The 14,937-nt window shown below is 51.8% G+C and overlaps 1 protein-coding gene and 1 long non-coding RNA gene across 4 annotated transcripts in view; one reads left to right on the top strand and one right to left on the bottom strand.

The window, feature by feature from the left end:
* Positions 1 to 14,937, top strand: part of LOC135917774 (semaphorin-5A-like) — a 171,314-nt gene that overhangs the window by 60,389 nt on the left and 95,988 nt on the right. For both annotated transcript variants that reach the window (XM_065451369.1, XM_065451370.1), the window contains exon 2: positions 4,988 to 5,107. The gene's annotated coding sequence lies outside the window, so the exon portion shown is untranslated. The remainder of the gene's footprint in view (positions 1 to 4,987; positions 5,108 to 14,937) is intronic.
* The window catches only part of LOC135917778 (uncharacterized), a 230,071-nt gene that overhangs the window by 187,470 nt on the left and 27,664 nt on the right, over positions 1 to 14,937 (bottom strand). The gene's annotated exons all lie outside the window — the stretch shown is intronic.

The raw sequence follows: 14,937 nt of genomic DNA, 5'->3' as shown, positions 1-14,937 counted from the left end.
CAGCATTATCACACGGTTCATGACCGTCCGTGTACAGCCTGCATCGGAATGGGTCTTTTCATTGGACGCAAATTCACAACAGCTCACATGCAAGTATCGACAGACTGACCACGGTCTTGTCCCCCCGAAGAAACTCTTCTTGCGATGCCATGCAGCAGAGTCCCACCATCTCCGGATGGATGATCTATACTCGCGCCTATAGGGGCGGCAGCTACTCGAGAAGGGAACGCACCGCCGCCAGCGCCGGGCCCAGATGGCCGGCAGCCCCTCCCGGCCTCTCCCCACCGAGAACGCGGCGGGCCGTCGAGGGGGCCAATGCACTCGCGCTTCCTCTCCCCAGACGAGGGCCTCGGCAGCGTCCCCCGTCAAAGCTCTGCTGCTGCTTCTTCTTCTTCCTCGGAACGCGCAACGAGCGGTCGGTCCTTCCTCGCGACGACTACCACGGCGACCCGCCGTGTCTCTCTGTGTATACTCCTTGCTGCTGCCGGCCGTGCAACGCAGCGGATCTGTCCATCGCGCCGGGGAACTCTGGATCGAGCCACCACCTTCGCCGCACGACGTTTGTTCGCGCTGGCGGCGATTAACGAATTAAAAAGAAATAGAAAAATAAAAGAAATCGACTCACGATTGACGTATACACGTCGCTTTGCCGCGCTCTCACCCGAGCACGCTCTGATGCATCCGTTAGATACGCTGGTCAGAAAACGGGAAACTGGTCTGCGGACCGAGTTAGGTTTACGGTCTGACGGGAAAGGAAGACGTGTCGTATCGGACCTTGCTTTACCGCTTATCGCTACTGGCCCCGCACACCTTGGCGCGTGCCGCCGGATCCACACCGCGCATGCGTCAAGTGGAGGCAGCGCGGATGAGGCCGTCGTCGTCATGATGATCATCATCATCATGTTATTTACGTCTGCTCTAAACGATCAAGGCCTCCACCAGCGACTTTCAGTTAACCACTGGTCCCTCTATCCGCTCTATCCAAACTCTATATATCCTACGCCTGCCAATTTCGTAATATCAGCAGTCTGTTTAAAATAATCATCCGGCGCCACCGAACACGTTTTCCATCACTTAGAAGCCATTTATGCTCTAAAAGACATTCTAATAGACTCTAAAAAGCTCGATTATCTATCCTACACATTACACGACTTGCCCAAATCCACTTATTCTCTTAATCTCAACTAGAATATCAGCTATAGTTGCATTGCTATGTCATTTACGCTACGCAATTCCCGCAACTCAACATTACGCATTGCATTTTCCCTTTCATCTGTCACGCGTGTTCCTTAGCTTGCTTTCAGCTATAGCCGTTATGTTCCATGTTTCGGCACCATCATAAGCACAATGTGCTGACCATATAGGTATGCACCCTGGGTTAGTACCTGAAAAAGCTGCCATATGTGTTCGGGGCGGGGATAGTAAGCGGCACGGTACACAACTGCCCGTATGAAAGAACGGTTTCTGATAAAGTAATAACCTCTGCTTAGTCACATCTCATGCCTATACTGGTTATTCGCCGGCAAAACACGGATTCTTCGCCAGAACATAAACAGCGCGACAATGTCTGCTTTCCCCTTACTTTCATAAAATCCCGTACAGAGCTAAGGCGACGCGACTTCTCCGCTAATCCCTGGATAACTAAAACCCTAATACTCTTAAAAGGATAAGGTTGCAAGCTGGGTTTGTCGCACATATATATATACGCCATTAAAGCTTGCAAATGTGTAACACACAGACGACACAGTGTATACAGCGTCAGGCACACGCACGTAATGTGTGGGCGCGTGTCGCTGTTGTGTCCTGTGTCGGGTGCGTTATTTTTAAAAGCACGCATTAAATGCGACGGCCTTCCTTCATATTTGGCTTGACTTCACGAAGACGTAGTGTGCGAGTATACAACATGGCGCTGCAAGCACGAACAGCGTGCACGACGCAACCGGGATGTCCGGCGTGTTCGTGAATATATATATACAAGCCGTGCTCCGTCTCCTCCCGATTCCTGCTAACGATATTTCACTGGCAAGTGGTTAACATTACAGTGTCCCTCCGTTATCTTGACCACGGACTGCCATTTCACGCATGTTATACGGAGGTCCGCGTAACCACGCGCTTTCGGTTGCACGCGTGTACAAGGCAGGGCGTGACGTCGTGTTCTCGCCGACCTTGTCTCGCACGGCAATCACGCACGCATCCGCCCACCCCCCCTCCCTTCTTGAGCCTTTGTTCTCGCGTAAGAAGACACAGCTCCCGGGAAAGAGGGAGCGAGCCTCGCGGCATTGGTAGACCGCGTGCCGCCGTCTCACGGATCCTGCGGCAAAAGGAGGATGACAGCCGAGCGTGGCGCGACGCTTGGCGGACATCCGGCGCGGTACTTCTCTGAGAAGGCGAGCCTCCCTCCGCGTCGCGTGACGTTACTGACGATGACGACGACGACGGAACGCCGTCCGTCGCGTCATGCGGTGAAGCTTCGCGTGGCGAGATCGAATGCTCTGCTTCCCTTTTGCCGCGCCGCACTCTCTCGCGATGGCGTCAGCTTGCGCTGTGGCACTTTCGTGGAGCGCTCGATCGTGTTCAAGGACACCGGTTCGACATTGGGACGTGTGGACACGTCAAACGCATTCCCCCCTTATGCCTCCTTCTCGCTATTGTTCTCGGAGTTGAAGTACCTGCATGGCTACGATGCATAACAAACGTCGAGCAAAGATTAGACTCCACAGACGGTAGTCTCTCTACACCTGAAACAATAGAGAGGGAAGCCTTAGTCCTATGCCAGCGTTTCGAAAAGAATACTTTTTTGTCTATGCCGACGCGAATACAAGTCCCATTATTTTTTTTAGACCTTTTTCGTTTCCCGCTTCAAGTATATATCTCCGTCTGGCGTTGCCTACTTTTGAACCCCAGGTGGTCCAAATATCCGGAGTCCCCTATACACTACGGCGTACCACATGTTCAGATCGCGGTTTAATTTAAGGTGAAAGCCTTTCTAGGCTCATGGTGAAGTTTGTGCCAGCAGAGCTGACCGCCGGAGTGTCCGCCGAAGCGTCATCACACCATATGAAGACAGATTAAAGACATTAAAGAATGAAAAGTGATTGATAGAGACAGTTAGTGGACGATAACGTTCCCATAGAGGTTAGTAGACGTTAATAGTGACTAGTAATGACTACTAATGCCTCCCAAATGACCAATATGTCTAACGACGGCTTGTAATGACCACAATTGACTACAAATGACTAAAGATGCTTACTAGTGAGCAGTAATGACTAATAATGACTGAAATGACTTGTAATGACTAGTAATGACTAAGAAATGACTAATATGTCTAACGACAACTTGTAACGACTACAATTCATTAGAATTTACTAAATATGCTTAGTAATGATTAGTAATGACTAATAATGGCTGAAATGACTTTTAATGACTACGAATGAGTATGATATGACGAACATATCTAACGACGGCTTGTAATGACCACAGTTGATTACAAGTGACTAAAAATGATTAGAAGCTGTTATGACTAAAAGAAAGACGAGAAAGAGAAGAGGCAAAGAGAAAGAGGCGAATGATAGGGGGAGGAAGAGTAGGCTTTCGTCGTTCACCTCTTAAGAGAGATCTTAAGAGAGCCTGTAATTTTTCGTGCCTACGCAAAACCTTTTATTTTTTTAACTTTTGAAGCTCTACTATACGATCGCCGTCGCTTATAAAACTTTGATAATCTTTGAAAAGTCAGACTCGCATACCGGCGAAGGAGTCGCTCACTCTCCCAAAATTTCGTTCGGCAGAGTGCACGACGACGTCACGACCGACGAGGGCCACGACGCGCCGTCGCAGGCCGCCCTTGGCCGAGAGAACGAAGCACGCCGCGTTTACGCCGAGCGAGCGCTGCTCTGCTGACCGTGACCGCGCGGAGCTCGCGCCCTTCACGTACTACTATACGGTTAGGCTCGCCATGTCGCCGCCTCTGACGGCGAAGGGAGCCAAAAGGCGCGAGGCCACGCAGCGACGACGGCTGCGCCGATCAGACGCACTTATGCACTTAGGATAGTCACGACGGCGAGCGCTCGCGTGGTGCCCCAAGCCGTCCATCCATCGTGGGCCAAAGCGGCCTTTCACACCGGGCCGTCATTGGTATGCGGCGGACGGGCTCCTCGTCCGTGGATGCCTCGAAGGCTCTACCCCTTGCGCCGACGGCTCGGCCGCAAAGACAAAAACGACACCGCTTCGAGGCTCGTTATAGAACCTTCCGGCCGCGGTATGCATGTCTGGCTTCTCTTGGCTCGTCCTTCGGTCAGCATGCAGCCACCGTTTGCGTCTTTCTCTTATTCGCGACGCGGTGCATACCGGCACAGTGCGTCTGGGCACGCTACGCTGATTTGCATAAACGCCGCCACACACCACGTGCGGCGCTTGTGCAGCATAGGAGCCGAGCGCAGACTTAGACTGCTAGCTGCCCATATACCGCGAATACGGAAACCACCATTCCTATATACCACCGCTGCGCCGTCCTCCGCGAAGCGTCCGAGCAATGCGCCAGTATAACTAAGCACGCAAGCCGGCAGACTTACTTCCTGTGGGGTGTCCTAATCCCCTCCATTACTGGAGGGGATGGGGGGCTATATCCGTATATGCTATAGCTGATCGTACGGAGAAAGATATTGTTTTCTTTTTCACAGTTGCTTAATTTGCCGCCGTGCAACGTGGCTGTTATCGTCTCGCGTGCAGTGGCGACCTGCGACATGTGATACATACCGTGCATACGCAATCGGATGCACGTGTCACTGGGGGACTTGTGTGACAATGGCACGCGACTCAAAACAACGTGGGTGTTCCTGTTTCCAAGTCTCGGTCTTGAAACCACAGCTATATAACCTAGGTTGCGTGCCTATCGATATGTGCGTATGTGCGTGCTTGTATATCGTATTTTCATGTTGTATTGTAAAAATTTACCCCTGCACGTCTTTTTCTTTTTTTGTGTGCTTTGCAGGGAGCTGCAAGTTCGGTATTCGTCGTCTACAGGCGACCTTATTAGGGTCGCCAAAGCAGTGCTGGTCGAGACAGCTCCGACAAGACGGATCGAAACAACTCGGCACGGAGTAACTGCACGGTGAGTTAGCCCTTCGGGTTGGCGTTTTGCACTAAGTCTCGCGAGCGCTCGTCTATGGCACCGCATATGTAAAATGGAAGAACTACCCGGAGATCATAGATGTTCGGTGGAGTGATAAGATCTGCATTTGCTACGGACAGAAGGACGTGTCGGCGCTACCGTACCATTAGCTACTTTGCATATAGGTTGTCGCGTCGATAACCCCGGTCTAGAGGCTCCTCCCAAACTTCCCCACCCCCATTTTGAGCAATAATAAAATGTTTCTCTATTTTTTACTCTAATGCCTCCCGTGTTAGGATTGTTACTTTATGGTTCAGTTCAGCGAGGATTCATCAACCAAACATGGGAAAGCGGGAGTGAGGGTAGTTTCTGGTCTGTTCAAACTCGGGGGCTTTATTCCCTCGCCCAACATTGCCTTCCCACCTATACACCGTTGGCGCATATAGACTTTAATGGAGGAGGGGGGGGGGAGGAGGCGAGTGATTCCTCTCTTTTGAACAATAAGGGATACGGTTAGTACCAGCCAATAGGAGGAAGCTGTACGTACAGTGGCACAGCAGCCTTCAGCTATATATGTATACTGACGTACGTGTACCCTACGAATGTAGGAAGATGTGAAATGGAGCTTGAATCTTCGACATTTCAGTTTGCACGTAGCCCCGTAAGCTGGCACAGAGGCTCCTTGTCAAAATCGCAAGGACCGTGCATAAGCAACTCCTACCTGTCGCGGAAACCTATTTGGTCTTTGTTGCACACGATGACGTAACGCGTGACGTCTGAAAAACAAAGCCCGCGTTTCTTCCGTGAGAAACTGGATGCCCTCTCATCGCCGCACTGTTGCGCGCGAGGCTACCGTTCGTTGTCTCGGTCTCCAGTTCTGCACGCGCCGTTGCCTCACGCTGAGAAACGACCAAAGGCACGACAGCTGTATAGAAACGAAACAAAGGTCTCGTTGCGGCTTTTGGTCTTGCCTCGCTCCCTGTAAAACGTGTTGCGTGCGTGCAGGATGCTAATGTGGAGACGACTGTCAAATTGCTCCGAGCTCAAGTTTTGATCCAACAAGGTCCCTCTCAGCCAACCAGAGCTGACAACGTATATACAGTAAATTTGACAATACGGCGGAATTCCACCGTGTCGAGAATAAGTACCTCTGACTTGGAGCAAACGTTTTATCGGTGGCTTTAAGGCTGCGCCGTTATAAGGCACTGCGCTTCGGCTGCATCTAAAAGCTGTGCTTGAAGGGGCACTGCAACTTGCAGTGCTGCAGTGCCGAATTGCCAGCACTACAGTGCTGGCAATTGCATGGCATGTTCTGCACAGCTCCTGCGGGATTCCCTGCGGCACTGTCGGCACGGTTAAGGCTAACGCCACTCTCGCTCACCTCAACCCCTCAATTCATTCATTCATTCATTCATTCATTCATTCATTCATTCATTCATTCATTCATTAAGCTCAACTAGTCGTCATAAACACTGTATAGTTCTGTTAATACGTTTACACGCTTTCCGTATGCGCAGATTGATTTTATCTCACAAACTGACATCGTCGACGTCCCGTGCCCTTGATCTACATAACCGAGAGTTGCGTGCCCACGTGCCCACCTGGGCATTACTATACCATCTGTGTAACCTGTATCCAAGCAAGCCTCGACACATCCGCACGGCTGCACTTACTAAGCAATCCATCTCGCATGGCTTCACTGTGTGGCGCTCGTCGTTTTTATAGACGAGCGCACGCCAAGTTTCGCCCGAGATGCCAGCGCTCGTTTCTCCCCTGGCGGCACGGTTTCCAATCCCCCGGGGGTTTGCTTCCGCCGGTTCCCTTCGCTCGCGCTGAGCCAGAGGAGGCCAGGCTGAGCGCGCGCTGCACGCGAGAAGGCTTTCTCGCGCGCGCTGCACGCGAGAAGGTGTAGGTTTCCGTCGCCGCTTCCCTTCGCGGTCGCGCCCGCGTTCAGTTCGCGCTGCGCGCGAAACGTCTCTTGCTTGCGACGGCGCCTCTTCGGATGACCGGAAATTATTATTGTGTTGTTAACTGTCACGACAGCAATGTAAACATGAAAAGGTTGATGCCACCAGTGAAATTATACCGATTCACAAGAAAATGGTACGAAAGAAGCAGACGACAGACATGGATTACTGCGGTGCGCCGAGCGAAGTAAACATCTGGCGAACGAAGCGAGATCGTTTATTGATCACTCCTGAGTGTATGACGGTTTCTATATCTAACCCACGTGAAATTAATAATTACTCGGTCCATAATCCTTTTATTCATACAAAAACTTTAAGTTCAACGAGTGCTTGTCCTGTCTTCTTTCTCGTGTTTCGTTTGTGTGTGCGCTGTCTAAGAATGGAAACCACGTCTGTTGTATGCGCTAGCAGTGGCCGAAGTTCACGCGTGCCGAGAAATTGAATATGTGCATGATGCATTGAACATGACCGGAGTTCATTCCCGCTTCACCATCGCACCGATCGATCGGGTTACTGGACGATACACACCCGCGTCTTGGTCGCGCCGGCATTGCTGAAGCAGGAATGATTAATAATACTTTCAACTTCCGTCTCTTGAGTACTGTTAAAAAATGACCAAGCTGTCTACATTGCTGCCTCTATTCCATATTGTAGGGGACGTACTAGTTAAAGTTGTGTGCGCATGTCGTACTTGTGCTATGCAGCGATATATCTTGTTTATTTCCGCACAGTGTCGATAGAAGTCCGTTGTCGCCATCAGAGACAACACGGATTTGTAGCAAACATAATGTGAGAAACTGCAAAAATGACTTTAGCTCGTAGGTGCCGTATGTATGTGCCGCATCGTATGTGCTGACGATTTTTCCGGCGGCACATACGATGTCGTTTCCAATTACCTGCTCAGCGTCTCTTACATGGTTAAGCAGACGCTGCCGTTTCGCCGCATTGCAGCCATAAAAATCATCGTCAAGCGTACCGATCTTCTTAAAGGCAAATATAGCGTGTGCAGTTTGTTTCACACTAAGGGAAAACTCGGAACGTATTGCATCGCGGTGCGGCAAGCAATAGAGTCGTGCGGCGGCAGCAGCTCGAGCAAGCGCACACGCTTGAGGGGCAGTGTCGTGATCTGCGTCGTCTGCTACGGCGGCGCGCGCTGGCCGCATTTTCGGGAAGCGTGGTACTGTCAGGGGCAATGCACCGATTTCATCGGTACTGCGGGAACTGAGCTGATATTCTTTACTAAACGTTGTGCGTCGCCACACTCTGATCCTTCATTGGCGATAATGGAGTTCCACAAACTTCTTTTGACAACATGGTTCAACATGGACAACACGCCGTTCAAGATCCCGCCCCTCGAGCATCTGCGCGAGCTGCTGCCGCCGCTTGACTCAAGCGCTCGCCGCATCGCGATGCAATGCGCTTCGAGTTTTCCCCTAAATGTGAGAGAGACTGTACACCGCCCTTCGAAAGAAATGTCCACGCGCACACACCGCGCGCGGCACGAAACGTGCCCAAACACGCGCAGTGCAGGAGGCAATCAAGGCGGCGCGAACGAGAGATGGGAGAGGGGAACCACCGGCTAATAGAATTTTCTCCGCATGCGGCGCTCTCAACGCCGGAGCAGCAGCGCCGCTCTCGGTGCCGTTCTTGTCTATGGATGCATGTCCGTGCACTGCATGCGCATATGGCCGGCAGTTTCGCACTCTTTCCTTTCTTTGGCTAGCCGCCCTGTTGCCAAGTGGCTAAAGGAGTGCCCCTCCCCTCGCCGCCATCTATCCTAGCTCATTAAGCGCCGACCACAGGCGTGAGAGAAAGGGCGGCCAAAGGGCGAACAAATGTCTTCATTACGCAACGGCGCTCGCACAGCGAGAACGAATTAGTGCGATACACTGCTAAGAGTCCGTGAGCTGTGCGTGTGGAGGAAAGGAGGAAGGGGGTGTGAGGGAATTAACTGCGGTGGCGTTGGCGCCGTACCGGCGCGGCGCGGTGAACGCGTGTAGCGGGGACCTTAAGGGCAAGATATAGTCCGGCGTAAAGGCGGAACCGCATGGCGCGATTTCAGGCGCGATTGACGCGCGGATGGTGGGACGCGCGCGTCATTTTGACGCGTGCCCAGCAGGATCCATCACGAAATCGCGTCGCCGCGTGTTGCTGCTCGGAGTAGAAAAAAACGCGCCGCGAGCGCGCGTCCACCAATCAGAGTTCAGGTAAGTCACGTGGCATTTGGTCACGTGGCATTTTGGTTCTTTTTTTGCCACCAGATGGCCCTACTCTCTGCGCATCTCGACGGAACCTCCTTGGCGGAATTTTTTTTTCTCGGCAGACCTGGCGCGCGCGTCGAGGAAAACATGTGCTACCGTGATTTCGTTCACGCATCGTGTTGGTTCGCGCATCGTGTTCACCTAAAATGAACAAAGCAACCTTCAACGAGGCCCTAATAACTAAAGTTGAGAAGCGTCGCGTCTCATCGCTAATACTGGCAAGACAATTTTCTAATAATATTACCAGTGTATGGTGCTCGCTCTCTTCTCAACCAGGCAGGCCGCACCCACATGTACCTCCTGACCCGCATTTTTTCTTGCTTCAGTACCAGTATCCCCATTAATGGTAGCAATCGCCTCTTCTGCTCGGTAGTAAGCGGCCGACCCTCCTTTTTATATGTGAAGTTGTAAACAAGCAGCGGCTTCTCAGCATGCGGAAGGTACATAGTCGCAGTTTCGCACACAATATTGCTGCTTGAAATTAAGCTTGATAAATACACTTCGGAAAGAAATGTCGCCGTCTAATTACACTCAGATTATTTTTATTGCAGTGTTCTGTAAGTTTAAGGGCATATAATATATGCGGTAACAGAGACAATACCTGTCGTTTAGAGTTATGTTGTCTGGCAACCCGGAAAACGCGGCGCTTTCGCGCCGCTCCTTTTTGTCGTACGGGTGCTCGCGCGTCGGCGCCAACGCGGGCGTTTGCCGCCCGTCGCGTTTTTCGCTCGCGAAAAACGCGCCATGCGGTTCCAGCTTAACGCGCGCGCGCGGCCACGCGCGTCGCGGTTAAGCGACGTCGGTGAAAAACGCGCACTCTATAGTTCGGCGTCACGGCGTAGCCGGCGTGCCCAGGCGCGCTTGGCGAACTCAACGCCGCCGGCGCGGAGATAGAACGTGTTCTATTTCACGCGGCTGACGCTAGACCAGAATGCACTGCGCGCTGTAGCGGCAGCGAGCAGAAGGCAGAATGGCGGCCTGCGGTGCGCGTACTGACAGTGCGGCTGTGGTTTTTTCAACATCCGTGTGTGATGACAGCGCTAGTGAGGACGCCTGTTTGAAGCGATTAGCAACCATCCATGTGTACACGATGTGAAACGCATGGACTACCGCGACACAGAGCGGAAGAACAACGCGTGGGAAGCTATACGAAAGCAGTGTGGTCTCGCCACAGGTAAGCTGCATTTCGCAGCTCCTGTACTAGCTGGTGCTAGTCGCCGAGTTGAGGGCGCTTGTCGAATAGCTTTCGCATGTACATACATGGTCCGCTTCCGTTTTTAACGTAGCCGAAGTACTAGCAATATGAGTGCGATGTTCTGGCTGTCAGGCACGGCGGCCGCATTTCGATTTGGGCGAAATGCGAAAAACACCCGTGTGCTTAGATTTAGGTACACGTTAAAGAAGCCCAGGTCAGAAAGAAAGTGGTTTTCGCACGTAAAACCTTATGTTTTTTTTTCTGGCTGTCAGGACAAGTTAACGCCATCCCGCAAAAGTTTTCATTTTAGCGCACAAACAGCGCGCGGAACGAGAAGCGCGCGCGCTACCCGAACGATGCGCATGCGCCATGTAAACAGCTGTTCGCCGCGGTGAAGTTGCGCTCCTGGACGCACAGATGGCGCCAGCCTCGAGCTGCGCGCGCACGCCGAACTCTAGAGGACGCAAATTTCTTGCACCCCTGGCGTCGCTAGCGCAGCGTATCCGACTTCGCCTGCCGCGGCCTGGCGCGCCGAGAACGCCGGACTATATCTTGGCCTTTATAGTGCAGTTATACCGCAGCGGCGGCGCGGCCCGGCGTCACAGCGGCCGCGGGGCCCCGCTTTCTTGGTGCGCAATCGAACCCGCGAATCTGCCTATCGCGGACCCGATCTGTCCGACCGAGTTACGCCTCGAGTCGACCGCTCTCTGAGGGCTCGACGTTCGTCCCACGCGCTTCTCTCTCGATCGAGCCTTGGACGCGTGCCCCGCCTCGTGTGCGAGATACGCTGGCGGCCGTCTTTTGAAACGCCACGGGGTGTCTTGGTTTCTCCAGGTGGCGCGCTTGGCCGGTGGTTCGGCGACTGAACCTCGGTAGCGACAAAAACGAGAGTCGACGAGGTTCGTCCCTGGATGGCAAATTTGCATGTGCTCAATTATTATATGTCTCAAGCCATGGCCTAATGTAATGTGACCTTGTAAGCACCTACCCACGCGAACGCTGCGAGAGACAGCCGAGAGACACCTGGTGCTGGTAAATCGGCAGATAACAGCGCTGTGTGACGGGTAGATTTACTTATAAAAAACAGAGAGCTGTGTTCCTTCGAAATGAGCCGGCTATTTCAACATCATTGCGCTGTCAAAGCAACGCGACTATTAATGGCGGTAAAGTGAGTAGACTTTGTGCGATGTAAGCACATTGTATACGCAGTCTACGTGCACTACGCACATGAGTGAGCTACGTGAACTTATAGGCACTGTATATATATATATATATATATATATATATATATATATATATATATATATATATATATATATATATATATATATATATATATATATATATATACACGTCCGTCATGTTACGGCACACACTCTTTAAAAAAATTTACACCTCTTGGGCCTATCTTGTCCCACAACGATAATCGTCATCTGCCTTAATAGTATTTCCTTTCTTGAAAACTGAGCGCTCGCTTAATTTCCTGTCGAGAATGCTGTGTCACGATGATAACGCGCAACCCGTTCGTGACTTGGAAGTACCGGGTTCACGGCGGTAAAGAAAGGAAATGCGGGCAAGACAGATGACGATTATCGTTGTGGGGCAAAGATACGACCCAAATGGTGTAAACATTTATAACAGTGCACACCAAAATACACCTTAAAATAGCCAGCTCGCGCGCAGTTCATCAAAGAAAGTCTTTATAAATGTCGAGTGTTGATTTGTCCGAACGAAAGGTCTCGAGGCGTTGCGCGCTTTTTCCAGTGCACGTGTCCACGCCGCCACGTGACTTCTGTCCTTCACATTTTCTTCGTCTCGTATGGTCATTTATGCCCTCAAATACACCACGCAGGGAAGCCAACCCAAACTTCCTCATACTGATACGCTTGCGCATTCTTCGCAATAGGCCGTTCTCTTGGTCTCTCTCTCTCTCTCTCGTCTCATGCTTTCAAAAAACAAAGGTAAAGGAAGTTGGCACAACAGTTCGTTTTTCATAATTGCACCTTCCTAACATGTACGGACTACATTCTACTGCGAATGCCAGACTACATCGTGGTTGACGCCGACGGTGTCGCAGCTATAGGCGCGCGCTTGTACAAAGCACGTCGCGAACTGTCGCGAACCGGTGAGGCCCTTCTATATATGGGCGACCTGCGTTGACCCCAGCGTTATCGGTCGGTTCGGAGGATCCGTAGCTTCAACTACTGCTCGCTCGAGAGCTGCCCGACACAGTTGAGTGTGTATGCATATGCGCGCTGTGCTGCCCACCGCTGTCAGCTCCCAGTTCCTCTGCCGTTTGCTCCGAGGATCGCCGCATGCTTCAGCGCAGCTCGCTATACCGACAAGGCACGAGCACGCACGTGTGTGTCTCCTACGCCCCGTAATCTCGAGTGGCTGCTCCGACCGGACCGCGGAGCTCACTGACACGAGGTGACAGCGGCATCTGCGGAAGTGCTCTCGAAGCATATGAAGTCCACGCTTATCTGCAGTCGAGCGAGCAGCCGCTCCTGTGTGTCCTGCCGTCAAAACCGAGTTTCGATTGCAACGCGCTCGGCTCGGACGCGCTGAAATCAGCGCGAGTCAGAACGTGCATAAAAAATCACGAGCCGTTCCACTTTGTGAAGGTGGTTGACCAGCGCAGCTGTTTAGCACACGACACGGAGGTGACACATTATTTTGAACAAAGGTACGAACTCATTTATTGTTTCGATGGGTGGTCATCGTGACGAAAGGTACGCGCACACATTTATTGTCTTGATCGGACGGTCATTCTTTCACTCCCAACTGAAAACGTATTCTTTGATAATGTCAAATCGATGCACGTACGCCGCTGGGTGTCGGTTGGGCCGGATCGTTGTGGCACCATGCACAGGTGATATGTCTGCAACACTAAACGCGTAATTCGCTCCCTCTTCGCTACCGACACATTCATATTGAAATCATCGACATCGACAACAGGGGTAGTGTCATCGCAGCTAATTCACGCAAAGTGGGTAGACATGAGCCTTACGGGACTTTGAGTCATTGCATATTTTGCTTGCTTTCGGGGCTATGAGCCATTGCTCACGGGGGTATGAGGCATTGATGATGACACTTTCGGACATGCTGTTCTTTATGTTGTATGCGTGACTAGAGAGAATTTAAGCCCTGTTCGCTTCACTTTGCTGAGTGTAGCCTCTTGCCTTGCGGTGCTATGAGCCACTGCATCTTTCGCTTGCTTACGGGAGCATGAATGCTTACGCGGGTATGAACCTTTGATGACGATAGTTTTTGTTCATGGAGAACAAAAACGCATGGAACCCTAGCCATATACAGCTTCGCTGCAGAAAGGAAGTGCCAGCTGTTACCAAGATTACGTGAATGAGGAAGTGCGAATTCACTTAGTCACTCTCGACTAACGCCGCTATAATTGCTCTCTCGACGACACAGGGCACGATGGTGCGCTGAACAGCAACATGTGCTCCAAAACTTCAACCTTCCATGCGGTTTACGAACTGAGATATATAATCGACAAGCCAATGGATGTCTATCTCAAAACGCCGCAGCATCTGCGAAGCACACAGCGCGCGAGTTCTCTTGAATAGGATTAATTAATTCATCCGTTCATCTGGTATTGCTTAGCTATACACAATGCAAATAGCAGACAAACTCTAGGGGCAAGGACAGGGGAAGGAGGGATAGAAAAGGGGGCTATGAATCGGCTTCGACCACAGTGCTGTTACTTAACGCGCATTAAAATGCAGCTGTACAAGAGATTCTGCATTCAGCCAGAGACCAATCGGTGCCCTCGTAGTGGGAGTCGGACCCACGACATTGCGCTTATTAGCAAAACGCAACGGCCGCTCAGCCGTTGTGCGAGTATTTTCCCATCACAGGCAGCACGGCCGTGGCCATGCATGCAGGCTACGTTTCGCCAGTGTTGCGAGGCGTTGAAAGCTCTCGAAGCATATGCGGAGCCACCGATGCCGAGACAGAGGAGAGAGAGGCGCACTTCCCTGGCGCTCCGTCGTCGCGGCGCGCTTTGCTACGCCCCCACCGTTTGCGACCTGCGCATCATGTGAAGCGCGACGGGACTAGCGGATCAACGAACCCGATATATTGACGCCTCCCAAGCGTGTCCGAGAGGAAGAAGGAGCGGCTGGAGACGCGGCTCGAAGTGGCCAACAAGGCTGGATTAAAGAAAGAAAGAAAGAAAGAAAGAAAGAAAGAAAGAAAGCTGTGCATCGTCGCTTCTCCTCTTGCTGCCGCCCGTGAAAACGTCCCCCTTTTCCACAGCGCTCCATGCTTTCTCGTTCTTTTCTTTTCGTTCCCTTTCGGCAGCCTCCCCCCCACGACGCGATTATTGTTTACTCTGCGCGTCATACATGTAGGGTGGCCTCCGAGGGACATTTCGATTGATCGCCTTAT

The sequence above is a fragment of the Dermacentor albipictus genome, chromosome 4 (assembly GCF_038994185.2).
Source record: "Dermacentor albipictus isolate Rhodes 1998 colony chromosome 4, USDA_Dalb.pri_finalv2, whole genome shotgun sequence".
Classification (NCBI taxonomy): domain Eukaryota; kingdom Metazoa; phylum Arthropoda; class Arachnida; order Ixodida; family Ixodidae; genus Dermacentor; species Dermacentor albipictus.
This window is presented reverse-complemented; position numbering and strand designations above follow the sequence as displayed.